Here is a 26,574-nt window from a genome sequence, read left to right as displayed (position 1 = left end):
CACTCCTTAATAAATTTTTCAACCTTAACATAAAAGACTAATACATGCAGCTCTACTCAAGTTAAACTTAGGATGCAAAAAATGCAATGAGGAAGTATTTTATTAATATATTAGAATTCTTTTTATTACAAGGGAGAGTTATAAGATTTGGGGTGATGAGAAAGAAAAGCAAAATGCTTAAAGGTAGAAAATAATAATTATATCATAATGTAATATGTAGTTTTAATAACTTAATGCATGTATGGCATTTAGAGAGCAGTGCCTGATGTAAATGCACTCAAAAGATGGTGACTATAATTTTACTCTTCAACATTTTTACATGTTCTCCAGTGATTAAAATGTAGTGCTCAGAAAAAATAATAATTCAAAACCATTATTACAATAAGACCAAAGAATGTATAGGTTTGTTAATTTATGAGAAAGAAAAGTAACTAATGGATGATGACAAGACTATCCTTACATGCATACACTGGCATACAGGATATGCACAGTTATAAAAATGAGGGCATGGATTTAAATATATTTTCTTGGCTGTGTTCATTACTTAAAGGATGACATAGTGAATCCATTACTAAAGTAAAGAATACTTCTTCAAGGTGGTATTAATACTATAAGTTTTGAATGTGTTGATCTTTACATATAAATAGGACACTTCAGGATAAATAAACCAAATAAGTTTAACTCAGTGTCTAGAAACATGAGCACCAAGATGAAAGGTAACATACAGATCCGATATATAGGACAGTGTTGATTAAGCCATATCCTTAAGGTAATAAAATTCACTTTCAAAGTACTTACTGGGGCATTTGAAGACTCACAGGGAATTACTAGACCCAAAAGTAAGAAAAGATCAACTCTTCTAAAAAATAAAATAAAAAACACAAACTAATTTAAAAAAAAACCCCTCCCAGTTAGGAACTTTGACTCCATGTTTGCTGTGATGGAGGAGGAGAGAGGTCAGATCCATTCGTCGTCATCAAGAAAGCAATAGGATGGGTGTGGGTCTGAGGTTGCCAGTGTAGACTAACTAAATGATCTACATTTAATATAAATGACTACATAGCTTTCTCCTTTCTTGATTACCAACGAAAGGTGGCAAATGTACAATTTTAACACCACTGGGTTAGAGTTATTCCAGCACTTCCTTCTCTCCAAAGTCCCTAGACATGTCGATAGCCCTTGTTCTGGAGATAAATGCATCAAGACCTAAGTGATGCCATTTGAGGCCCAAACTGGTTTTACAATTGACTGATGTGAGCACCATTTTCCAGCTCACATTTGTGGAAACCTACAAAGAAGAGAGTAGGTTCTTCTGTTTCTCAAAAGAAGACTTCTGAGCCCTTGGAAAAGAAGCTGCTGATACTGGCAGCTAGTATGGGTTCATTGATAAACAGTTATGTCAACCAACTGCACTTTGTTTTTGTTGGGGCTTCTAGAGCACTTAGTGAAAGGAGCAGCAAAGACATTGTGTGCCTTGATTTCAGCAAAGCATTTGACAAGGTCTCTCATAATGTCCTTGTGGAAGCTGTGGTCTGGAGGGTAGAACAGCTGATGGACTGTTCTTTCAATGGCCAAAGACTGATGGGCTGACCAGGAGGGAGTCTCTCCATTTAGATGCTTCAAGGCAATACTGTCCCAAAACTTTCATCAAAGATTCAGATGAAGCCTGGATTAGATTACCCAACACGCATGCTACCATTGGGAAGAGTTATAATTCATGATCCTGGTGGCAACCAAGCAGAGGGAACAGAAGAGTCGCAAGGTGCGTTATTAGTTTGGGCCATAGGGAGGTGTCCAAATCTGGCTGCAAATCAGAAACACCTGGGACGATGTTGAAAAATATGGACACTCAAGGCCTTACCCCAGACCTACCTAACTAGAATTTCAAGAGATAAAGTCCTAGCATATGTATTTAAAAAAAAAAAAAAAAAGGTGATTCACAGGCAATCAGCCCAGTTCCCCACTTTCAGAACCACTAAATTAATGGTATTTAGTAAAGACGTTTTTCCAGGGTCATAAATGGTCCTTACCTGGTAGTCTAGAGATCTTCATGGGCTTTCAGATTATGAGAAAATCCTTCCCTACACTCTGGCTCCAACCAGCCTTGATTCTTCCTCATGGGGGCAGGGCAGGGGAGAGGAAGAGCACAGCATCTGGTAAAGAGAGCACAGGTTGATGTCAGCCAGACCTGGAGTCAAGCCTTGCTTCTGTGACCTACCAGCTGTGCAAGAGGGTCTATGCCTCCATTGCCTCATCTTAAATTGCAAGGATTTAATGAGACACACATGTAAAAGTTCTGCCTGGCACATAGGTGGTCAATTAATGCCAGCTACTATTATTAATAGATTGTTTGGCAAACTCCTCAATTCTGTGGATTCCAAGTCTTCAGTTTTACCAAAACATGCCTTTTCGGCAGCTCTGTCCAGAGAAGGAAAGAAGCCACCATATATTGACCATCAACTGTGTGCTGGGCATGAGGTCCCTCTCAGATCTAATCTTATTTCCTTCCTTGTCACCAAAACCCTCATTTTCGCACATGTGGAACCTGAGGCTCAGAGAGGTTAAATGACTTCCCCCGAGTCACCCAGCTAGAAAGGGTCAGACACCAAGAATTTGGCTAATAAACTTGCACTGAGGATTCCCCACAGCACTTTTTTAATGGTTAATACAAGGAGTGGAGAAAGCTTTGCCCTTTAAAAAAATCTAAAGAGAGACATTTTGAAACTGCGAGGGAGGGGGGAAGTTATACCACCTACACTCTCCATTATCTGAACACTCAGCAAGTAGCCAGAGGAAAAGCCCTACAGACAGGCAGTCATTGCTGGCTTGCTCGCTCTCTCTTTCACACACACACACACACACACACCCCACAAGGATCCCTGGCCACCTTATTTAAAATTATAAAACCTCCCCCATAACACTCTTATTTCTTCCCTTGCTTTATTTTTCTTCTTACCACTTAATCACTGCATCACATATTGTCATTTTGGTTATTTATGTTGTTTATTGGGACTCTTCCCCAGTAGAGTGTTAGCTCCTTGAGTGAAGGAATTTTTGTCTATTTTGTTTATTCCAATATACACATGCCTAGAACAGGGAGGCACACATTGACATTCAATAAATATTTGTGGCATGAATAAATGGATAGGTGAATAAATGGATAGGTGAATGGTTGAATAAAAAGTCTAGAAAAGTACCAATCATAATTTTGACAAAATTCGACACCCATTTATGACAAAAACTCTCCAGAAAATGGGCATAGAGGGAACCTAGCTCAACATAATAAAGGCCATATATGACAAACCCATAGCAAACATCATTCTTGATGGTGAAAAACTGAAAGCATTTCCTCTAAGATCAGGAACGAGACAAGGACGTCCACTCTCGCCACTATTATTCAACATAGTTTTGGAAGTCCTAGCCATGGCAATCGGAGAAGAAAAAGAAATAAAAGGAATACAAATTGGAGAAGAAGGAAAACTGTCACTGTTTGCAAATGACATGACACTATACATAGAAAATCCTAAAGATGCCACCAGAAAACTACTAGAGCTAATCAACGAATTTGGTAAAGTAGCAGGATACAAAATTAATGCACAGAAGTCTCTTGCATTCCTATACACTAACAATAAAATATCAGAAAGAGAAATTACAGAAACAATCCCATTTACCATTGCAACAAAAAGAATAAAGAACCTAGGAATAAACCTACCTAAGGAGGGATAAGACCTGTACTTAGAAAACTATACGATACTGATGAAAAAAATCAAAAATGACACAAATAGATGGAGAGATATACCATGTTCTTGGACTGGAAGAATCAATATTGTGAAAATGACTATACTACCCAAAGCAATCTACAGATTCAATGCAATCCCTATCAAATCACCAATGGCATTTTCCACAGAATTAGAACAAAAATTTCACAATTTGTATGGAAACACAAAAGACCCCGAATAGCCAAAGCAATCTTGAGAAAGAAAAATGGAGCTGGAGGAATCAGGCTCCCTGACTTCAGACTATACTACCAAGCTACAGTAATCAAGACAGTATGGTACTGGCACAAAAACAGAAATATTGATCAATGGAATAAGATAGAAAGTCCAGAGATAAATCCATGCACCTATGGTCACCTAATCTATGACAAAGGAGGCACGAATATACAATGGAGAAGACAGTCTCTTTAATAAGTGGTGCTGGGAAAACTGGACAGCTACATGTAAAAGAACAAAATTAGAACACACCCTAACACCATACATAAAAATAAACTCAAAATGGATTAAAGCCTAAATGTAAGACCAGACACTATATAACTCTTGGAAGAAAACAGGAAGAACACGCTTTGACACAAATCATAGCAAGACCTTTTTTGACCCACCACCTAGAGTAATGAAAATAAAAACAAAAATAAACAAATGGGACCTAATGAAACTTAAAAGCTTTTGCACAGCAAAGGAAAACATAAACAAACAAAAAGACAACCCTCAGAATGGAGAAAATACTTGCAAACGAAGAAACTGACAAGGGATTAATCTCCAAAATATACAAGCAGCTCATGCAGCTCAATATCAAAAAAAAAACAAAACCCAATCAAAAAATGGGCAGAAGATCTAAATAAACATTTCTCCAAAGAAGACATACAGATGGCCAAGATGCACATGAAAAGATACTCAACATCACTAATTATTAGAGAAATGCAAATCAGAACTACAATGAGGTATCACCTCACACCAGTCAGAATGGCCATCATCAAAAAAAATCTACAAACAATAAATGCTAGAGAGGGTGTGTAGAAAAGGAAATCCTCTTACACTGTTGGTGGGGTGGGAAGGTAAATTGATACGGCCACTATGGAGAACAGCATGGAGGTTCCTTAAAAAACTAAAAATATAGCTACCATATGACCCAGCAATCCTACTACTGGGCATATACCCTGAGAAAACCATAATTCAAAAAGACACATGCACCCCAGTGTTCATTGCAGCACCTATTTACAATAGCCAGGTCATGGAAGCAACCTAAATGTCCATCGACAGATGAATGGATAAAGAAGATGTGGTACATATATACAATGGAATATTACTCAGACATAAAAAGGAATGAAATTGGGTCATTTGTAAAGATGTGGATGGACCTAGAGACTGTGTCATACAGAGTGAAGTAAGCCAGAAAGAGAAAAACAAATATCGTATATTAATGCATATACGTGGAATCTAGAAAAATGGTACAGATGAACCTATTTGCAAAGCAGAAATAGAGACACAGATGTAGAGAACAAATGAGTGGACACCAGAGTGGGGAAAGGAGGGGTGGGATGAATTGGGAGATTGGGATTGACATATATACATCACTAGGTATAAAATAGATAACTAATGAGGACCTGCCATATAGCACGGGCAACTCTGTTCAGTGCTCTGTGGTGACCTAAATGGGAAGGAAATCCAAAAAGGAGGGGATATGCGTATGCATATGGCTGGTTCACTTCACTGTGCAGCAGGAGCTAGCACAACACTGTAAAGCAACTATACCCCAATTAAACAAAAAAGAGTTGAAAGTAATTACAATCTCTTTAAGTAGCTGTATTGTTCTCGTTTTTCTATTATAAATATGTATTATAAATATGTATAATATGTATAATAATAGTTTTAAAAATGTAACCTCAATTGTCCAGGTTATTAACAATTTGAAGCTGAAGTGAGAGCAGATAGGATGCGGTTTATCTTCTATAGCTCAAATGTGATAGACATTTTCCACAGGCCCCTGGAATCCACCCTCCACCTTTCCTCACTGCTCTATGCCCTGGGATGTCGACCTTTTTTAACTGAGTCAACAAGCTTGCTTGACCTTTGGCTTCTAGCTGGGAAAAGAATAAGGCTGGGCTATTTGTCACACAGCTCTCAGGCCCTCAGGTTGCTGCAGATGCACTGTGTCCCTCTACTGGAGGCCCCAGTATATCGGGCACCTTCTCGATACCCCTAATCTCTCCAGGTTCTATAACTGCTCCCACTCTTGCCTCCCTCAGGCCTAGGAATGTAACAGCTCTCCATTTTGCATGACCTGGAATGCTTCACTTCCTTTGCCGGTCATCTTAACTCTGCCCAAACCTTTTAAATAATCCCTTTATCCTTTATTAAATTTTCCTCAATTACCCAGTTAGGTATGCCATCAGTTCCTTGCTGGATTTCTGACTGATAGAGTGAAATGGGGAAATGTGCTTACAGTTGGAAGAGTTGAGTCCTACTACCAGTTTCACCATTGGCTTGCTCAAGGCTAAGCAACCACTGGTCTACATTCAGTTTCTTCACCTGAAAACTAAGAAAACTGGGCAAGACAACCTCCAACATTCTGTGATTTTAAGCCCTCTGCTTAGAGAACAAAGTAGTTACTTCCCCACTGGTTAGGAAGTGTTAACTTGATCCAGATTCTGAAAAGGGCCAGTCTTCCAGGAACTTATCCACAAGTGTTGTAGCTATACTACTCACAATAAAGCTGAGCTCGGCAATAATAAAGCCAGAAAAATCCAGGCCTATCTTTGCCCTCACTACAGCTTAAAATCAGTAATTTCCTGGAAAACTGAGGCTACATTTTTTTTTTAACATCTTTACTGGAGTATAATTGCTTTACAATGATGTGTTAGTTTCTGCTTTATAACAAAGTGAATCAGCTATCAGCTATATACATATATTACATATATCCCCATATCTCCTCCCTCTTGTGTCTCCCTCCCACCCTCCCTATCCCACCCCTCTAGGCTACATTTTTAAAGAACTATTATTATACAAATAACACATACTTATAATAGAAAAACCAGAATTTGAAGCTATTTAAAGAGACAAAAACTACTTTCAACATTTACAATTGATACCTTTCTAGATTTTTTTCTATTCACTCATTTATTCCACAAATATTTACTGAATGCCAGTATATGCCTGGCTGTTCTAGGCATGTGAATAGTGTTGCATTATTGTGAAGTACTTGTGCTGCCAAACCAGAATTCTGGATGCTACTTCAATTCTCCACTTTGCCTAAGTATAATATTGGAAGAATTATGTAATCCCTGCTCTTCTTTGGGCAGTGTGTACACAGGACACTTAAATTCCTGGAAAGGTGAATTTTTTTTTTGGCTGGTAGGACCAAATCGAAACTTTCTGCCATTTGACTTAGCTTCCTTGTCTTAGACACAGCCTCAAGCTTCTAGCCAGAAAGCCTTCTCTATCACCAACCCAAAAGTGTCAACAGTAAAAACAAATGACGAATAAAGGGACCCTTCCAGGGAGTGGGAATTGTTTATCCAAATAACATTGGAGGTTTTGGAGTAGTATCTTTGAAAGTCAGAGTAGGTTCATCGGGTGTGACTGGAAAAATAGACCTGCCCAAGCAGACACAGTGATTGTTGGAGTAGCTGCACATGCAGCTGTGGTAGGACAGGGCTGTCTGACTCCCACCTTCATTTCATCTCTCTCCATCCTCACACCAGTGAAGGAAAGTTTTGTTTTATTTTGAAAAACACTGCCCCAACGTTATGCTCCGAGAAGTATTAATATCAGCAAAAAACGGACTTGTCTATCTTCCTGACACTCTATTTTGAGGCCTATCAAAGACCTAGGCTTACTTCCGTGAGAGCAGAAAACAACCAGCATGGCCCCTCAAGGATGAAATCAGGAATGATCATCACCTCGTTTTTGACCATTCAAGGCTTCCTGATACTTACTGTTGAAAAAGTGTCTGTCACGTAATAATGGTTCATGAAATTTTGTTAATAAATTAATGAGTGAATAAATTACTCTTAATTAAACCATATTTTAATATCTAATGTTTAGCAATATTTAACATTTATCAAGAATGTTTTGAATTTATGAGGTATAAACAGAATGGGAAGGAAAAAGGAGAAGGAAAAGGGGGTTCCGGAGTCCAACAAGTCAGACTGCATGGACCACTGGACAACCTGCTCTGTTTTGCATCAGACTCCCCTGTAAAACGGGATAATGGTAACTTCCCCATATGGCTGTTGTGGGTTTTAAATGACTTAATTATGTAAAATGCTTATAACAGGGCCTGGCACATGGCAAACTGTCAGTAAACGTCAGCTACTACCCTCCCTTCCTCCTCCTCCACTTCCTTCTCTCCATATACTCAAGATTTTCTGATCTGGAATTCCATCCTCCTGCTGGTAATCAACTGTACCTGTGGACCCTTCCATATACTATGGGATACGCTGATGGTGCTTCACAGTGCCTACATTAGAAATATTTGAAAATTTTAAATAAACTTGACACTGAAATTAGCTTCACTCGGCAATGATACCACCTCAGACATTCCTCCTGGGTCAAATACTGTCACTGTGCGGAGAGAACAATGAAGCAACATGGCCACAGTCAATCTGGTGACTGAAAAGGCAATTTAGGTTCTTGTTCTCATTCATCCAACAAATATTTGTTAAATGGCAGGAACACCAGGCAGAAATCAGACACTGATCTCATCTTAATATAAATTTCCATCAGAGGGTGGGGAAAAATGAGACAGATTGTTAATATAGGTAGAAAGTGATGTAAACCACAGAGAAACACAGCTAGAGTGCTATGGACTTCTAGTGTCGGGAGAGACTGGTTTCTGCTGGGGACTCAAGAAAAGAGAGCACAGTTCACACAGATGCAGGTCACCAACGCGTGCCATGGGTAGTGACTCATCTCATCTTAAGACAGATGCATGAGGATTTGGTCTTTGCCCAGGTGGTTTTCCTCTAGAATTGTAATGCAGGCCAAGTTTGTCATGCCTTATACTTTTATACCAGCAGCCCCCACCACCACCACCATAACTCTCCCAGCCACTGCAGCAATGCATCCAGACCTGGATCTTGACCCACACTCCTCCACATCATCACCCTGATGGAAATGTCCCCGTTGTATCTCCCTTGCTCTTCAGGGTCCATGGGTGGCAGTGGGCCAATCCTTAGAGGAGAGTTCACCAGCACCACGGGCATCACACATTTGACACAAGGGACCTCTGAAGTCACAAACACATTCTGCCTGTGTTTAAAGCTGTGGCCCATGGTATTGTGTATACCTAGTCAATGGTAATAACCAATCAATGGGTCTGACCAGCTCAATTAAAACAAAACCTGAATAACTGGCTGGGCAACTGCAAAGGTTAATGCAGCTTCAGTTTGGTTAACACACTGAAATCTCTATTAATGGCATCAGCTAGAATTGTGCTGACTGTAATCTGTTCACCAAAACTTGGAGGTCCTAAGAAAGCCATAGGGCTTTAACAGCTTGACTTATCAGGCAAAAGAATAAACATTTTTAGATAAAACATATCACAAAGAAATAATGAAATTTGTTTCATGTTTTAAGCACGCTAATTGCAAAGATGTATGCATGTGGTTTTGCAGATGTCTTTCCAAGTTGCATCTTTGCCTTTGTCAATATAATATCATCTCATCTTGGTATACAATTGTGTGATTTGGGTAACACATTAGTCTCTTACAAGATAGTATTCTGGAAAGGTCAGCACTGTGCCAACCCACCCACAGCCTCTTCTGAGGGGATCTACCCTGCCCACACTTCCTGCCACAGGGGCAGGCCCAGGAAGCCATGTTTAGTACTCGGAGCCCCACATCCTCTGTCCATAAATGATTGGCTGTGGCCCAGGCACCTGAACCAACGGTACACAATCCATAGGCTGGTCAGGGAGTTACAGTCTGCCCTGGAAGAAGGACTGGACCAATCAGATTCTCTCTTAGGGCCCTGAGCGTGAAGAAAAATAGCCATCAGTTAGCACTAGGACGAGATGAAGTAGACATATAGCATGTCACTTCAATCACAGAAGTCAAAGATTCCTGCTGCTGAAGGGCTGGGAGGCTTCTTGAATCTAGAGTCACCTTTGAGCTCTGGGCTCTTTGAGGCCAAGATTTAATATGGCTCCCGTTCTTGGATTTCCACAAACATTCCTTTACCATTTAAAAATAAAGTGACATAATACAATATGCTAAAAGCCCTTTGTCTTGAGCTAGCTTAAATGACTTTCTGTTCCTTGCAAGTAAGAGAGCCAGACTAAAACCAATGGGAGATTGAAACTGTGTCCCAACTGAATGCCTGGGCCACAAGGCCTTCTAGAGAAATTACAAGAAGAAAGACAAACTGACAACGTCTTAGCCATTACTGGGAAGGCAACAGAAACCAAAAAAAGAAAAAAAGGAACTGAAAGGCTTTAAAGACGATTTGGAAAGTTTGTGTGTATATGCCTCCCTGTTGGGTATGCAGTGACTTGTAGAACCAGCACCATGAATGGAGAAGACATAGTCTCACTGAGCTCTCTCTCATGAGTGAAACCAAGTATTTTAACAACCAAACTTAAAATAGACTATGAATGACGGCTGGTTATGAGATATGCTAAATGTACAGGAATCACAGTGATTGAAGCCAATTCACGAGAAAAACAGGATAATAATGTTAGAGGCGGCCTCAAAAGCAGGTGCTCGTTTAGGGTGTGTCTATATGGCCCTGGTTTTTGTTTCCACTGAACTTTGGAAACTAAATGACACTGCTCTCTATTTTAAAATGGAAATGTATTGGTTCATACAGACTGTGTCTAAATAAAACACAGTTTCCAAATATCTCCTCAATGGTAGCATTTCTTGGCCAAAGGTATTTCATGGCTTGGGGTTAAATACAATTTGGCCACTATCTAAATATTCCAGTTGATTTAGAAAGTGAATTATTATCATGTTTGATCTATGAAGACATTCCACCAGTTTAAAAAATAAACTATTTGTAGATAGAAGTTTTCACTACTTGAATCTGTTTTTCTATACCTGTATTATATAAATTATGTGTTCTTGCCTGGGGGAAGCAGTGTGGGGAAGTGGTTAAGTGATGGACTTTGGAAACAGATAGCCCTGAGTTCAAATCCAGACTCAGTGATTTTTTTCTAGTCATATGGCCTTGGGCAAGTTAGTCCTGCAGTTTCTTTATTTCTCAGACAAGGATGATGAAATAATAGTACATACCTTACAGGATGTACGAATTAAATGAATAAAGGTATATAAAGTGGCTACAGCAGTGCTTGGTAGGTTATTTCCTATAAATAATCTAAAAATGTTTACTACTATTATGTGTATTACTTTCATCGAACTCACAAACTAAATCACTGAGTGCATGCAAATATTGTCCTTGGTGTGTACTTCTGTAATCTTGTTTAAAACTCACAGTAGGAGGGTAGGAATTATCATCCCAATTTTACTGTAGTAGAAATGAGGTATAGAACACAAATTAACTAATTTGCTAAAGGTTGCCTAGTTACTAAATGGCAAAGCCAGGATTCACTGATTTACTCATTAATCTATTTAACATGTTTTTCATTGAGTACTGGCTGCACACTAGCCTGGATGCTGGAATATAGACAGGAATCAAGCAGACATAAATCCTTGCTCTCATGGAGCTAAGCTTCAGCTAGAGGAGATAAACAATGGGAAGGGGAGAGGGAGCAGGCCTGTGTGTTGGGTGGGTGGGTGGAGTTCAGAATGCAACTGTGGTTATAACAGGTAACTAGGGAAGGTCTCACTGAAAATAGGATGTTTGAGGAAAGGCCTAAGAGAGGAAAGGAAGCAGGCCATAGGGGTAGCTAGGGGGAAAGCTTCTGGGCAGAATAAAGAGCATGTGCAAAGGCTCTGAGGCAGGAGTGTGCCTGGTGTGTTCCAGGAACAGCAAAAGGTGGCCGAACAGAGAAAATAGGAAGAACAACAGGAGATGAGATAGAAGAGGGGAGAACTTGGCTGATACTGGTATTTGCTTTAGAGGCGCCCCCCATCTCACCATGTTTATGTTAACTAGGGCTTTGCCTCCACAAAGGCAAACCATTTTAAGAAGCCGCTGATGGAAAAGTCTCCCCTTTGGAAAGGCCATCTCCCCTCCCATCATCTCCATCCCGTAGAGAGGAAAACCCAGGCTTGGTGTTGGCAGTCAGGCAGTTCATCAGAACTGAAACCACCTAACCAGCATCCACCGCCCCCCTCCCCCGCCACCGCCCCTCTCCCGCCCCCCTTGCCGACTGGAAGCAACCATGACGATGGTGCTCAGAGCCCTTGCAGAGGTGTGCTGTGGTCTCTCTGAGCTCATCACGGCACCTTCCTATGCAGGAGTTTCAATTCAAGGTCATTTTTGGTTCCTTTTAAGTAGCAGACTCAGAACCAGATCTATTCAAGTGTAGGAACAGTGCAAACACATTAATAGCCAGACCCTAGTGGGAGTTTTATTTTCCATTTCCTCTTCCCCCATATTTATTTGTTTCTTTGTCTCCTCTGTGCAGTAAGGGTGACCCTGCATGACATTTTCAGATGAAACTTAAAAAGGTAGGGGGGAGAATGGGAAGCTGTCACCCTGTGTTGGAGCCAGCTCTTCTCCAGACCCTGTCAGGCTCTGGAGTTGGGCTGCCTGGGTTCATATCTCTGTTTCACCTCTTAGAAGCTATGCAAGCTTAGACAAAACACTCAGCCTCGAAGAGCCTCCGTTTTCCTGTATTTAAATTGGGGATGATGACAGTACCTGCTTAGTTAGGCTCATAGTGGGAATTAAATATAATCATTTAATGATGTTTTAGAATTTAGTCAAAATAGGGAGCTGCCTCCCATTCCTGGAATGCTTTTCATTGCAATGAGAAGGATGTCTCAGGACATTAAGAGGCAGGTGTCCAAATGGATGTGGTTGTCTCTGCATTTTTACTCAAAGCATGATTCAGATATTTCCCACATGCTTCCATCTCTCTGGTAAAAGTTCTATTTTTCCCCAGCTGGGTGGTCCCAGCCCCCCCAAGCTGATAAGCCTATTGAGTTCTCAGAAGCAGACAAAGGGAGGTCATAGCCCTCTCTGTGGTCCAGTAGAGTAACTGGCCCACTGCCTCCAATGGGGAACATGGTCTAACTGCACTTATTACATCCCCTGGGGCAGACTCTGAGCTTCTCTTACTTCATACAGGACACTAAGGAAAATGTTTGCAAATTCTCCTGTAGAAAATAAAACAACAAGCAAAGGTCCTTAAAGACAAGAAGGTTTTTTGGCAAGAGAATCTTCAGGGATTGCATTTTTCTGCCTTCAGTGTAATTTATCTTTTGGGAAAAGGGCACACAGAATTTGGTGGATGTTGTGTAATGGTCACAGCCTACTAACCCTATGTGTTCCGGTAGAAAGGAAAAAAATCAGTACACAGTTATGTCAGAAAATCTTCCACAACTGGGTTATAGCAAATGGTCAATATTCTATCGGCATTAGTGTAAATCAGAGAGTAAATGACATATTAGGAATAGCTAAAGCATTTTACAGGAACAGTCAAAGCAACTGTCTTAGGACCATTGTAATTGAAAACATGTGGCCTGGAAATGCTTCTGTAGCTCAATGATTTAAACATATAGAATAACATTTTTTTATTGTCTCAGATGACCATTTTTGAGATGACTTATTATGGTTCCTTAGTAAGCTTCAATAGGCAGAGTCACGTTAAGAGTATAATTTTAAGTTGCTTGGACCTATCATCCCACAGCCTCAGTATCAAATTGTTAAATGACATTGACACAAACCCCTGAATGCCATTACTAAAAAGCCATAGGAAGGATTCCCCACGAATAAGAAGCTTAATGCTATGTGGATAATCACCCCTGACTTACCTCAGCTGTAAATTCAGATTGAGATGTGCCAGAATTTTTTGAAAGATGCACCACAGATCAAAAGATCCTGGTTTAAAGATAGAAACCCACCAGTTCCACTCCTCATTCTATCCCCAAAGACGTGTCCACCAAAACACATGTGCATGAAAGTTCACAGCAGCTTTATTCATAACAGTCTAAAGTTGAAAACAACTGAATGTCGGACAATAGTAGAATGGATAAACTGTAATATATACATGTACGTATATATACATATATATATATATACATACATACATATATTCAGTGAAATAATACTCAACAATTAAACAAATAACTTTTTTAAAAAAAACATACTGCTATACACAGTAACATGATCGGATCCCAAAACATGTTGAAAAAAAGAAGGCAGACAAAAACATACCAGTTGTATGATTCCATTTACATAAAATTTTGAAGCAGACAAAACTAATCTATGGTGATGGAGGTCAGAAGAGTGATTAACCTGCCCAGGGCAGGGGTGGGAGAGGAGGTCATGGAATCAGAAGGGTACAAAGGAGCCTACGAGATGCTGGGATATTCTGAATCTTCATTGGGGTGGTGGTTCCACGGGTGTACACAATGAAAAATTCACCATCTGCGCCCTTAACATTTGTGCAGTTTACTCTGTTATGCCTCAATTTAAAAAGAAAAGGGAAACAAACAAAAAATTAAATACAGAGGCAAACAGGATCTGTGTTATCTGGGTGGCTTTTGTAAGACTCTGGGATCACAAACTCAAGAACTATGACCCTGTGGGAGAGAAAATGTGAATCCCATCCAGTTAGATTTATCCCAGGATTGCTCTGTATTCATTCATCATTAAGCGGCACTGAGACCTATGTGTGCGGGGCAGTGGGCGAGCTGCTGGTGACAGAGTAGAGGGAACAAGACTGTCATATTCCCACTCTGTAAGAGGAGACAACACTCGGAAAGGAACTACACACGATTCCATAATTTTGAAATGTGACATAGACTGTAAGAAGAAAAGCATAGAAGAGCTCTCCTATGAGAAAGATAAGAAGTGGGCCTGATTTTGTTCCATCAGGAAACAAGGAAAGTTTCCTTGAGGAAATTACATATGAACAAAGATGTGAAGCTTGGGTAGGAGTCAGACAGAAGATTGGGGCCAGGGGGAGGGAGGGAGAGACAGGGTGGAGAGAGAAGTGGTAGGGCGGGAGGAGAGAGGAGAGAAGCATGGGCAAAGGCCTCGAGTTCACGGATCCAAAATTCTCAGAGAGTTCTAGCATAGCTAAAGTGTAATGAGTTGTGGGGAGAAGAGGGAAATTAAGTTGAGGGAGGAGGGATAGACTGGAGCCAGGATGTGGAGTGCTTTCCAGGCCAAGATTAGGGTTTAGATCAAATGCCAAGTAGAATTTGAAGAATCAATGGGTTTAAATAAAATCTGATTTGCACTTTGAAAAGATCACTGGTTTCTAAGAAGAGTATATACTAAAAAGAAATAAGAATACAGTCAAAAGAACCAGGTAAAACTATTGAAATAATCCACGAAAGAAAGGACAACTTGAATTGGAATGGTGGCAGTAGAAGTGGAGAAAGGTAGATGGAAATGAGCCAGTCTTTCCAAACTTACTTATCTCATCTTCTGGTCTTCTGGTGACCTTTCTCTTTTCTAAAACACACACACACACACACACACACACACACACACACACACACACATATTCATAGCAGATACTTAACACTCACCCACTAGATCCTAACTGTGATAGGAGTGCAATAATGGTGACACAGACACAGTAACCCACTAGTACTTAAGAATTCCAATGCATAACTCACTTTGAGAAAAGGAAATCAGGAGTAAATGCTAACATTTACTCAGTTTCACCTATGTGCCAGGTATTGTGCTAGGTACTTTCACATTTGTTTGCTTGTATACTGCTATGGATGGAATATTTGTGTTCCCCCAAAATTCATAATCTCCAATGTGATGGTATTAGGAGGTGGGCTTCTGGGAGGTGATTAGGTCATGAAAGTGGAGTCATAAATGGGAATAGTTCCCTTACAAAAAGAGACCTTCCACCATGTGAGGACACAGCAAGAAGATGGCTGTCTATGAACCAGGAAGCAGATTCTCACCAGCCTACAGGACTGTGAGAATAAATTCCCATTATTTATAAGGTGCTCACTCAGTCTATGATACTTTTGTTATAGCAGCCTGAACAGACTAAGACATAGCCTGAACTGGATATTATGATTATTCCATTTTAAGAGGCAGGGAAACTATAGCTTGAAGAGGTTAAATAATTATTTTATTGCAGTCTCACAGGTATTCTAAATGGCAGAGATAGGATTTGAGTTCAGAGATATACAATTCCAGAAGCCATGTTCTTTCTATTACACTCTGCTGATGATCCCTTTATCAAAGGTGAATGTCACTTTAATAACAAACATCAGGAAAAATAATCCAAAGGAATGACATTCTAATGGTGAAATTTCAGACATTAAAACACCTGGATGAAGACATCAGTCTTCAGAGCCTGTGGGATCATAGCACTTACTATAGGCAACCCCTTCCTCCAGTCTGACTGTGACTAATCACAAGCCCATCTCCATGCACAGGAGCCGGAGACCAGTGATGTTTGAGAGCAACCACAAAGGGGTGGAGGTAGCCCACAGCCTCCAAAAGCAGTGACAGCAAAGCTGAGTTCAGCTCAGGTTTGCATGGGCAGGTACACCCTTTAATAACTCTGAGGCATCTTACACTGGGTTTCATTACAAGTCAGATCTGATTTAGCTCCTGCCTCCAGAAACAACACCAGTCTTGTGGGGAGGGAAGGAGAAAGGGTATGAGAGGCTCACCAATCCTGCTTTGAGGGTGACTTTGCCCAATCACCAGGAACAAATTTCTTTGGGGTGGCCATGTGATCAAAGATACTGTATCCTGAGGGCCTGGGGAAGAGAGATGTATCCGCTAGGGTTTGATCAGAAAAGCAGAGCCGCTGCTTGATTCAGAAATAAAGATTTGTTATAAAGATTACACCCTGAAAAGCTGCGGAAGCTGGTGGACTCGATGGCAGGCTGTTGCCTCTGCGTCCGGTGGGGACCTGAAGTCCAGCGGCTCTGATAATCAGGAAGGAACCCAGGAAAGTGGGGGAAGGAGCGCAAACTGGAAGTGTGGGAAACACTGGAACCAATGAGCACAGGCCAGAACCCATGGCTGTCTCTCATTACCTCCAAACTGGGCAACGCAGGGGACCTGCAAAAGCTGGCACCTTCTCCATGGAACTGCACACACAGCAAGCTTGCAGCTCAGAGAATCTGAAGGAGGAGACTGGGTGGGAGTTGAAGGAACTGGAGGCCCAGGTGCTGCTCCATGCCAACAGGATAAGCCATTAGATCAGCATGAGGTAAGGGGGCCCGCCTGGCACCCCACAACAACCTGCAGAGAGTTGTGGCTGCATCCCTTCTGCCTTCCCCATCTCAAGAAAATTTCTCCTGTGCCAGCCCTAACCTGGAACCATACAAGGAAGAGGATTCTGTGAAACACTGCCAGTTTAGCTAAGTCAACAACAGTACAAAGGTCCATCAAGGGGAAAGCTCTAGAGACAAGTAATTAGATAAACTAAAGGTTTTATGATATGAGTGGAATGGAAAAACAATTCCTATGCGAACCCATAGTGCAATCCTGGCCAGGTCCTTCCACAAGACACACTTGAAATTCAGGCATGCAGTGGGTTAGAATCAATGAAAAAACTATTGAGTGCTGTTGATGTGCAAGGCTCGGTCCTCAGCATCACTGGAGGGGTACAGAGATCTTCACGAGAAGCCTCTGCCCTCACTGGAAGGAAGCTAAGATGGACATGGTACCACATATGCATTTCCACACAATGCATCCTTGGATGCCTTCAGTAGACTTCCACAGGTTGCTTGATGTTTGATTGGTAGAACAAACTAGCATCACCAGACCGGGTTCAAATTCAGCCTTGCTCCCCACCAGACATATGATTTTGGGCAATTTACTTAATTGCTCTGAGCCTCCATTTCCTAATATATAGAGGTAGTAATAATACTTCATATGTTGATTATAAGCATAAAAAGAGATCAAGTATGTTAAGCACTGGAACAGAGTAGGTACTCAATAAATGGAAATGGCAGTCATTTCAGTTTTTAATCATCCTTATCATCATTGTATCATCATCCTCATCACCAGCATCACTATTCCTTTTTAGACCCAAAGCCTATCTGAATGAGCATGTGGCATACAGACCCACTAATACACAAAATACACGTGAGTGCCCAACCCCTTAATGAATCAGCAGTTTGAATAAGCCAGCGTACTTCAGGTATTTGTTTGTTCATTCAATAAATGGTAAACCCTAACCCTACTGTGCAAGACACATGTGGCCCAAACATGATATATAAGTCTCAAATGACAAGTGTAAACAATGTCCTTAGGAGTTACAATTTCAGTTCAACAAACATGTCCTGGGACTTCGTCGAGTTGACAGGAGGGAAATACCACTGTGGCTTATAGTGGTCAAGGTTTCAGAGAGCAAGTAGCATTGGGGTTCATCGTGACAAATGGGTGGTGTTTTACACCGTGAGGCAGGAGGGGTCACTCCTGGAGCTGCGTACGAGGTGAGCATTGGGCTGGAGACTGGAAAGCCCTTGCATATCCAGAAGGGAGTGAGGAGAGCAGAGAGGGTTTGTCAGGGAATAAATAGGTCAAGAAGCAGATTGTGCATTGCTTTGAATGCCAAGGTCAGGAGTTCAGATTCTGTCTTGTGGGCAGCAGAGTTATCAAAGGTCACAAAGAGAAGGGGTGCAACAAAAGCCAAGATTCAGGAAAACTAACATGGTGAAAGTCTATGGGCTATACTGAACTGGGGAGAGACTGTAGAAAGGAAGGCCAATTGGAAATCCTGTGACAAATTCACAAAGTACCGAGAGGTCTGAACTGAGACAATGAGAGTGCAAAGAGGAACGACAGAATTATTTTGAAGGGAAGAAGCACTAGTTCATGGTGCCTGCTTGCACATAAGGAGATGTTAAAGATGAGCCAAGACTCCAGCCTGGGCAGCATGAAGAGAAATAGGGAAGTTGGGGGCAGGGAGTGAAAAAGAGAAAAGAGGCTATGATCCATGTGGAGATTCAGTGAGTACCACTAAAGACACAGGGTCAGGAGGTGAGGCTAGAGGTTAAGATCTGGGATAAGCTCCCTGTGGGCTGGCTGACAGCAAAGTAGATGACATGAGAGAAGGACTGACTGAACTTGGGGAGTGCCTAAATGCAGGGAGTTGCAGGAGGTACCAGAGAAAGAACAGGCAGAGACCTAGCCTCCCGTAAACCTAAAGAAAGTATCCATTTGCTGATGGGAAAGAGCAAAGACCTCCAAATCCCTGTAATTCTTCAAGATGCAATGATGGTCATTTCTATAAGAGAAGAATCATTTTGCAGACCCAATGGCTAAAGAGACAACACAGTCCAACTGAAAGGAAAGAGACAATCGTTCACTCAGAAGAAGTTGAGTTAGTGCCCACATTTTGGTCAGGATGGCTATAGTCAGCATCCGCAGGAAACACATGGCACACACAAAGGACCGAGTAGGGATGAAGAGACTGTTTACAGGCATTAGGTTCAGCCACAGTGGTGACTGTTATCCTCCCCAACCTGAAGAGGAGAAGAGGTACTGATATTACCTGAAGTGCAGTGAGGGCTAAAGGAGTAGAAGAGGCTGTCCAATCAGAGCTGTGGCTGTAGGAGAACATAGCTGCTGCCAAACCTCTAATGGCCAAAGAGAGAGCAAGAGGTATAAACCCTTCTCTCCTCCCACCTTTTCATTTCTGATCAGCACACCTCATGGGTCAAACTCAACCAGAAGCCACAAGATGAGGAAGGTCTAGTTAATGCAGTCTGTAGTATTCAGCCTCCTAGAGCAAAAAGCAGGGCAGAAAAGGGTGGAAGACAGATCTTGGGGAGAAAATGGAGAATCATCAGAACATTGACCTATTATAGTTCCTTAGTTCAACATTATCCTCTGAGTGGAAGTAGAAATAATTAATTTTTATCATTAATTATACACATTTGTACAACATTTTCTGCTTCATAAAGTGTTTGCACATAGATTATCCCTTTTGAGCTACACAGTATCCCTGTGAAGTAGATAAGACCATGCTATTCAGGTCTACTTAACTCTGAAGCCCAGAGAAGTTAAATGATTTATTCAAAGTTACAATCAAATGGCAAGTGAACTGTGAAGTTCCTATTAGAAATAAGGCCCTCTGACTCCTAAGCCAGTGCCCCTCCCCAGGTGTTAAAATTAATTTACCTGGGAAGATGCTCCTGCTGTGAAAGGCATTAGGACATAGCTGTCCCAAGGGTGGCATGCCGTGTAGCCCGAGCCTGTTGGGTTACAGGGCCTTCTGGAGTTGTTTTCAATAAGCAAATATTCCTGACACTTCAATTATCCCAAGCCAAACAATGAGCACACTGTACAAGAAGTTTCATAAATTTCATTCAGTTGGATGCAATGAGAATAATATAAGTCAAAGCTTTGTGTGTATCCCCTGAAGAAAAAAAAATCACCCAACAAAACAGAGATTGTTGTAATGGAAACATCTAGGCCAGAAAAAAAGGCAACACAGGCTCTGTGTTTCAGGAACCTGGCTCTGATTCTTTCATCTCATCACCGGTCTCAGCAAAGAAACGTGTCTCTGTCAGGAACCCTGTACTTTCCATTCTCCTACAAATTAAAGCAAGGCATTCTTACATATGGACAACTCCAAAATTGTGTTTGATAAAGTGTTTTTGTTAACTTTCCTATGTTTGGTGTCTTGTCATTTCCATATATACCCTCTCAAGCCAATCCCTCTATCCCACTGTTATGGGATGACTTGTGTCCCCTAATAAAGATATGTTGAAGTCCTAACCCCCAGTACTTCAGAATGTGACCTCACTTAGAAATCAGGTCCATAAAGAGGTAATCGAGTTAGAATGAGGTCATTAGAATGCGCCCTAATCCAATATGACTGGTATCCTTTTAAAATGGGAAATCTGGACATAGACACCCAGAGAGGGAAAATGATATGAAGAGACAGGGAGAAGATGGCCATCCACAAACCAAGGAATTTCTGAGGCCACCAGAAGCTAGGAGAAAGGCTGGGGACAGCTCCTTCCTTACTAATGTCAGAATGTGTACACACTTATACCCAAGATGTAGCCAGGAACATGGTAGCTATTTTCTTGGCAAAACTCAAGGTTTTATAGAAATATGTCCGAAGAGAGTCTTAGGAAATTTTATATAGATTAAATATTGTTCCTCTCTTCCACCTATAGAGAACAGCTCTAGTGACATTAGTCACTAGACTAATGGATTAATTCTAGTGACAATGTCTGATATGTCGATACCTGAATTAATTAGGACACTTTTGGTTATAAGTAAGAGAAAATCCACACCAAAGTGGTTTATGCAATAAAGGCAACTTCCTGGCTCCCATACCTGAAAATGCAGATGTAGTCTGGGCTTTAGGCATGGCTTGATCAAGGCTCTAGACTATGTGCTTCTTTCCATCTTCCTCTTTTGTGTGTTGATTCCATCCTCAGGCTGGTTTCCCTCATGGTACCAAAATGACTGCAATGGTTCCAGCTTGCAGTCTAAACCCAATACTTCCCAGAAGAAGAAGGCTTCTATGTCCCAGAATCCCCAGCAAAAGTCCTGAATGTGGCGCTGATTATACCATCCCTAACCAATCCTAGGGGAAAGCCAAGTGTTGACTGGCTTGTGCCTGACTTGTGTGGTCCAATCATTGGCAAGAGGTCTGGGATTCCCTGATGGCTTAGATCATTCATAGCCTACTTCTGGAGCTGGAGGTGAGCGATCAAACCACCAAGCTGCTACTGATGGAAGACAAGCAAAATGCGTACTGAGGAATCACCAAAATGTCCAATCCAGGACTAAACCTAACCTTTGCACATTAACCTTAACATATCAACTTTAACATAAAACCTTACCATATCGACATTGTGAAAATCTGACTTTTAGAAAAACATGAGCTTGGGCTAAAACCATCTGCTAGAATGTGAAATCCAGAATATGAAGGTTTCCTTTCATATCTCAGGAGGGGTTGTGAGTAGAGGAGGTGAGATTGTATTTATTTTATTTATCAAGCACTGTTTCAGTTACTATGGCTACATAGAATTTATCTCAAAACTTAGTGTCTTAAAATAACAATGATTACTTATTATCTCTCCTGGTTTCTGTGGATCAGGGATTGAGGTCCAGCCTAACTGGGCATATCTGGCTCAGGGTCTCTCCTGCGGTTGTGGCTATAAGGCAACTGTGGCTGAGATCATCTCAAAGGCTTCTTTGCTCACCCAGCAGGCACCCGATCTGGGACGATCTGGGACAACTCCAACAGCTGAGGCTCCTTGGCGATCTCTCTCTGTTCCTACGTTGTCTCTTAGTGTGATCTCTCCAGAGTAGTAGCTTCAGGGTAGGGCTCCCAAGGTATGTGTGTGTGTGTGCGCGCACATACATATTCATGTACAGAGAAAGACAGACCGAGAGAGACAGAGTGACAGGCAGACCCATATGACCTAGCCTTGGAAGCCAGAGCTTCACTTCTGCAGCGTTGTGTTCATCAAGGCAGTCACAAAGTCCCACTGGGTTCAAGGAGAGGGGAAGTAGACTCCACTCCATAATAGGGAATGTCAAGGTTCTTGAAGAGCATATGGGACCAGAAAATTTCTGTCTGTGTACGGAAAATACAATCTGCCACACTCAGAGCATTTGTATACCATACATTGTTCTAAGTACATTGCAAATATCAGCTCATCTAATGAATAGGGTACTAGTCTTTCTTTTCCAGATGGCAGATGCTTTCTGTGTCCCACCCATGTCTCCTTGGTCCTCACTATTTCAGCATCTATCAGTTCAACTTCTAAACGCCAAAACTTGGCCTGAGAGCTTCTGCTGGCCAGAAGTTCTCAGGAGCCTTCTGTGTTCCGGCATGACAGATGTGTTGGGGAATAAATATCCTCCAGGAGCAGCCATCAGCTAGTAATTGACAGGAGTTGGTGTATAAATTCCCTGGCTCCCTCACCCCTTAGTGGCAGGGTGGGGATTTAATTCTGAGGCATGTGTTCTACCCTGATCCCCAGAGTTCCCCAGGGGGATTAAGCTCCAGTGGCTCACAGCGGTGACCTGCTTGATAACACAAATTGAATGGCTGCCTTCCTTTCCCTGTCATCTTCCCACCACCATACAGGTGTCTCCTGTACCTCCCTAATAAACTACTTGGATTTGAAGTTTTCTTGGGGAACCCAAACTAAAACTTTAACCAGCCCAAGATTACTCAGCTAGGATTCTGAACCCAAATTACAACTTCAGGTAGCTTTGAGAAGCCCTTTCTTAGTACCTTAAACTATGTGACATTAGGGAAAAGGCAGTGTTGAGAATAATGAGCTCTGGGAGAGAAGTCAGATACTCCATTGCATGGGATGCTCCAAGGTTACATCCACCAAACATTTTTTGAGCTTCTACTATGAGCTGGGCATTGGGCTAAATCCCAGGGAACCTCAGTTCTCTAATTCTGGAATGCGCATAAAAATTCCTGGTCAAATTCCCCTTCAAGGCTGTGATAGAAATCGTAGTGAGACTTTCAGATGAGAAAGCCCTCTTCCAGTGGAAGACTCATTTTGGTAGCACTGCTTCTGGGACTTCAGCATGAACCATTAGGGAAGGGACTAGAGTGATTGTATTAGTCAGCTTGGTCTGCCACAACAAAATGCCACAAATTGGGTGGCTTAAACAATGGAAACTGCTTTTTCTCATGGTTCTGGAGGCTGGAAAATCCAGTATCATGGTGCCAGCCAATTCAGTTTCTGGTGAGGGATCTCTTCCTGGCCTGTAGGTAGCTGGCTTCTTGCTATGTCCACACTGTTGGGGGTGAAGGAAGCAGGAGGGGAGAGAGACAGAGATAGAGGGGGAGAAAGAGGCAGAGACACAGAAAGAGACAGACAGACAGACAGAAAGAGCACTGGCTGTGGTCTCTTCTTTTAAGGACACTAATCTATCAGATCAGGGCCCTTCCCTTATGGCCTCATTTAACCTTAGTTACTTCCTTATAGGCCCTATCTCTAAATATAATCACATTAGGGTTTAGGGCTTCAGCATATGAATTTTGTGGGGGCATAATTCAGTTCATAGCAGTGAGATTCTGATACAGATTACTGCAGGGATGTACACCTTTTAAAGCATTTTTATTTTGTTTGGTTAGCACTCATTATCCAAGAAAGTTGAAGGAAGAGGTGCTTTTGACTTCAAAGGATAGTTTTAAAATGTAAAAGGCATCATATTTTTGTGACTGGATGACCCATTACCCCATCTTAAGGAAGCCCTTTCAGAGGCCTCGCAGGGCAATTCACCCTGCTCCATTCGTAGGAGGGGGCAGTCTCTGAGTCCAAGTGCTTTCATTAAATCATCCTCCACTTTTTCTTAGAACCCAGAGTTGTTTTCTTGGGAGCAGGCTGTCTCTCTTGTTCTCTGGACTTCTAAGCGATGCCTGTGTGATGAAAATGGTCTAGATTAGAAGCACGCTGCTTTGGCCAAATAGCTGGATTTTATAGCAGGTAATTCAATCAGCACAATCTTGGGCTTTAAACAAGAAACTCCAAATGATGAATCTAATCGTTCTCCCTTTTCTCTCTCTTCATAGGTTAATCAACAATCATTGACTACATATTGACTGAACACTTTTTAGGTGTTAGGCATTGTGCATATGCTTTTCATGGGGCTCTGCCTTCAAGCAGCTAACAGAAATAAGAAGAAAAGCACTGAAAAAGCAGCGTGACCAAGCCATTGTAGCAGACCTGTGGATGCCCAGTCTATCTTCACCTGGCTTCAACTGAGAGAGACCCTTTATCACATTCTGGCAACTTTTCACTCAGGTGTTCATACCGCTCTTGTTCTCTGCCTGAGGGTTTGCTCTGGCACCACTGGGGGCAACCGTCAGTCAACAGGGGATGAGAGTGGGTGGATCAATGCCCAGCCTCCCATATTCCAGTGGAGGGTCCTGAGGAGACAACACAGTTTCCCAGAGAGTCCTCAGAAGGAGTGTGGGAAACTCCCAACCTCATCCATTCATCACCCTGTATCCAGTGGTAACCCACATTTTACTTTTCTCCCTCTTTGTCTCATCTTCTGCATTGCGTCATTTGTGGTTCCCAGATAAACTACCTGCACCTTCACCTTTGTCTTGGCATCTTCTTTTGGGGAACTCAAACTAAGATAGCCATTATGGCTGGAAAATACCCAGGACATGGGCTACCCTCTCCACACCAGAGCTCCTGACAGACATGCATATCAACCATGGCTTCTTCCCATTGAATCTGGAAAATGTCTTAGACTTCCTCTCTGAGCAGCTACTGGGAGTTGACCAGTATTGGCATGTGGGATGAAATTCACTTTCCATCCCAGGCATGAAGAATAAATGCTAAAAAAGCAGTAGTCAAGAAATGCTTTAGGAATTTAGAGGCAGGAGAGTTAGACTGGGGTCAGCTGGAGAGTGGAGAAAGTATTCACAGAAGTAAGACCTGTACTGGACCTAGAAGGGTTGTCACCATCTTGGTAGAGCTTCCTGGATGGTGGGTAACAGTGCAGAGAGGGGAATGTGACAGATATGTTCAGAGAGAACAGAGCTTACATTGGCTCTGGCAGGTGGATTATGTTGAAGGATCTCAAGAATTTTTTTTCCTTGTGACAAAAACAAGTGTATGTTTTAGTTTCTTGACTTTCTTACTTCTGGTGACTTTGAACTTCTCCCAACCTCATCCATTCATCACCCTGTATCAAACTTTGAAACTGTTCCCTCCACAATCTTGAACTCAGAACATTGTTTTTCTTTTTTTCCTCTCTGTGCTCTCCCTTTCACAGCTCTCATCTCCTCCTATCTACACCTATAAATATGGACATAAACTATGAAAATGGTTCAGAAATTTCTGCTATCCCTAATTTTAGTTATCGGATGGACATTTCCAACTAGCTATCTTAACAGCATCTCAAAGTCAACATGCCCGAAGTCACACTCATCTTCACCAACAAAACAAGGTGGCTTTCTGCTTCCTAGTTTTCTGAAGGATACCACCATTCCTCCATCAACCCCACTCTCAGAACCCTGGAGAGGAGAAAAGAAAACTAATCTAAATAGGATGCCAGGCACCACGCTGGGTATTTTCATACCTTGCCTCATTTAATCCTCACAACAGGCAAGGAGGTAGACAATATTATCTCCATCTTTAAATAAGGAAACAAAGGCTTAGAGGGGTTAAAGAATTTGCCTGAGGTTAGAAAACAGAGATAAAAGTAGTTTAAAAAAATAGAACTGGGATTCAAACTCAGGTCTGTTTGACTCCAAAGTTTGTGTTCTCTTCATCCTTCACCAAGATCTTTTATTTTCCTTTGAAATATCTCTTGCATCTGTCTATCCCTTCCATTCCTCCGCACCACCACTACCACACCTATTCAACGTCACACCCAATGGGGGAAATCTCCAATAGGGCACCCTGCTTACAACAGACAAGGGGGGGGGCAGCTGTACACAACACAGCAGTAGGTGCTGGCTATGGGGAGCTGATGTACAACCTGTCCCAAGGCCTCAGGGAATTTACAGTCAGCATAGACAATAGGAAGGAGGTGGTGGGAAGAAAGTGAGAGGAAAGGGTAGGAGGTAGAGAGAGAGGAGGAGAGGAATTGGGGGTGGGCTGTGGAGAGAATCTGCCAGTCATGTGGTTTGCCATGGAAACCTTTGGTCGGCTCCACCCAGCCTATTTCTGGGCACTCTCCCTCACCCCTCCCTGCTATCCAAGCAGGTACAATATGAGCAATCACGATTGTAGATTGTGACCCTCTTCCCCTGACACTGTCCTAAATGCAAAAG

The 26,574-nt window shown here is 41.9% G+C and overlaps 1 long non-coding RNA gene across 1 annotated transcript in view; it reads right to left on the bottom strand.

Annotated features, from left to right (window-relative positions):
- Nucleotides 1-26,574, bottom strand: part of LOC117308478 (uncharacterized) — a 163,220-nt gene that overhangs the window by 5,559 nt on the left and 131,087 nt on the right. The window contains exon 5 of the long non-coding RNA XR_012326617.1: nucleotides 2,031-2,153. This is a non-coding gene — a long non-coding RNA (uncharacterized lncRNA). The remainder of the gene's footprint in view (nucleotides 1-2,030; nucleotides 2,154-26,574) is intronic.

Source organism: Tursiops truncatus, chromosome 16, assembly GCF_011762595.2.
Source record: "Tursiops truncatus isolate mTurTru1 chromosome 16, mTurTru1.mat.Y, whole genome shotgun sequence".
Lineage (NCBI taxonomy): Eukaryota > Metazoa > Chordata > Mammalia > Artiodactyla > Delphinidae > Tursiops > Tursiops truncatus.
The sequence above is the reverse complement of the archived record's forward strand: the minus strand, read 5'-3'. Positions and strand labels throughout refer to the sequence as shown.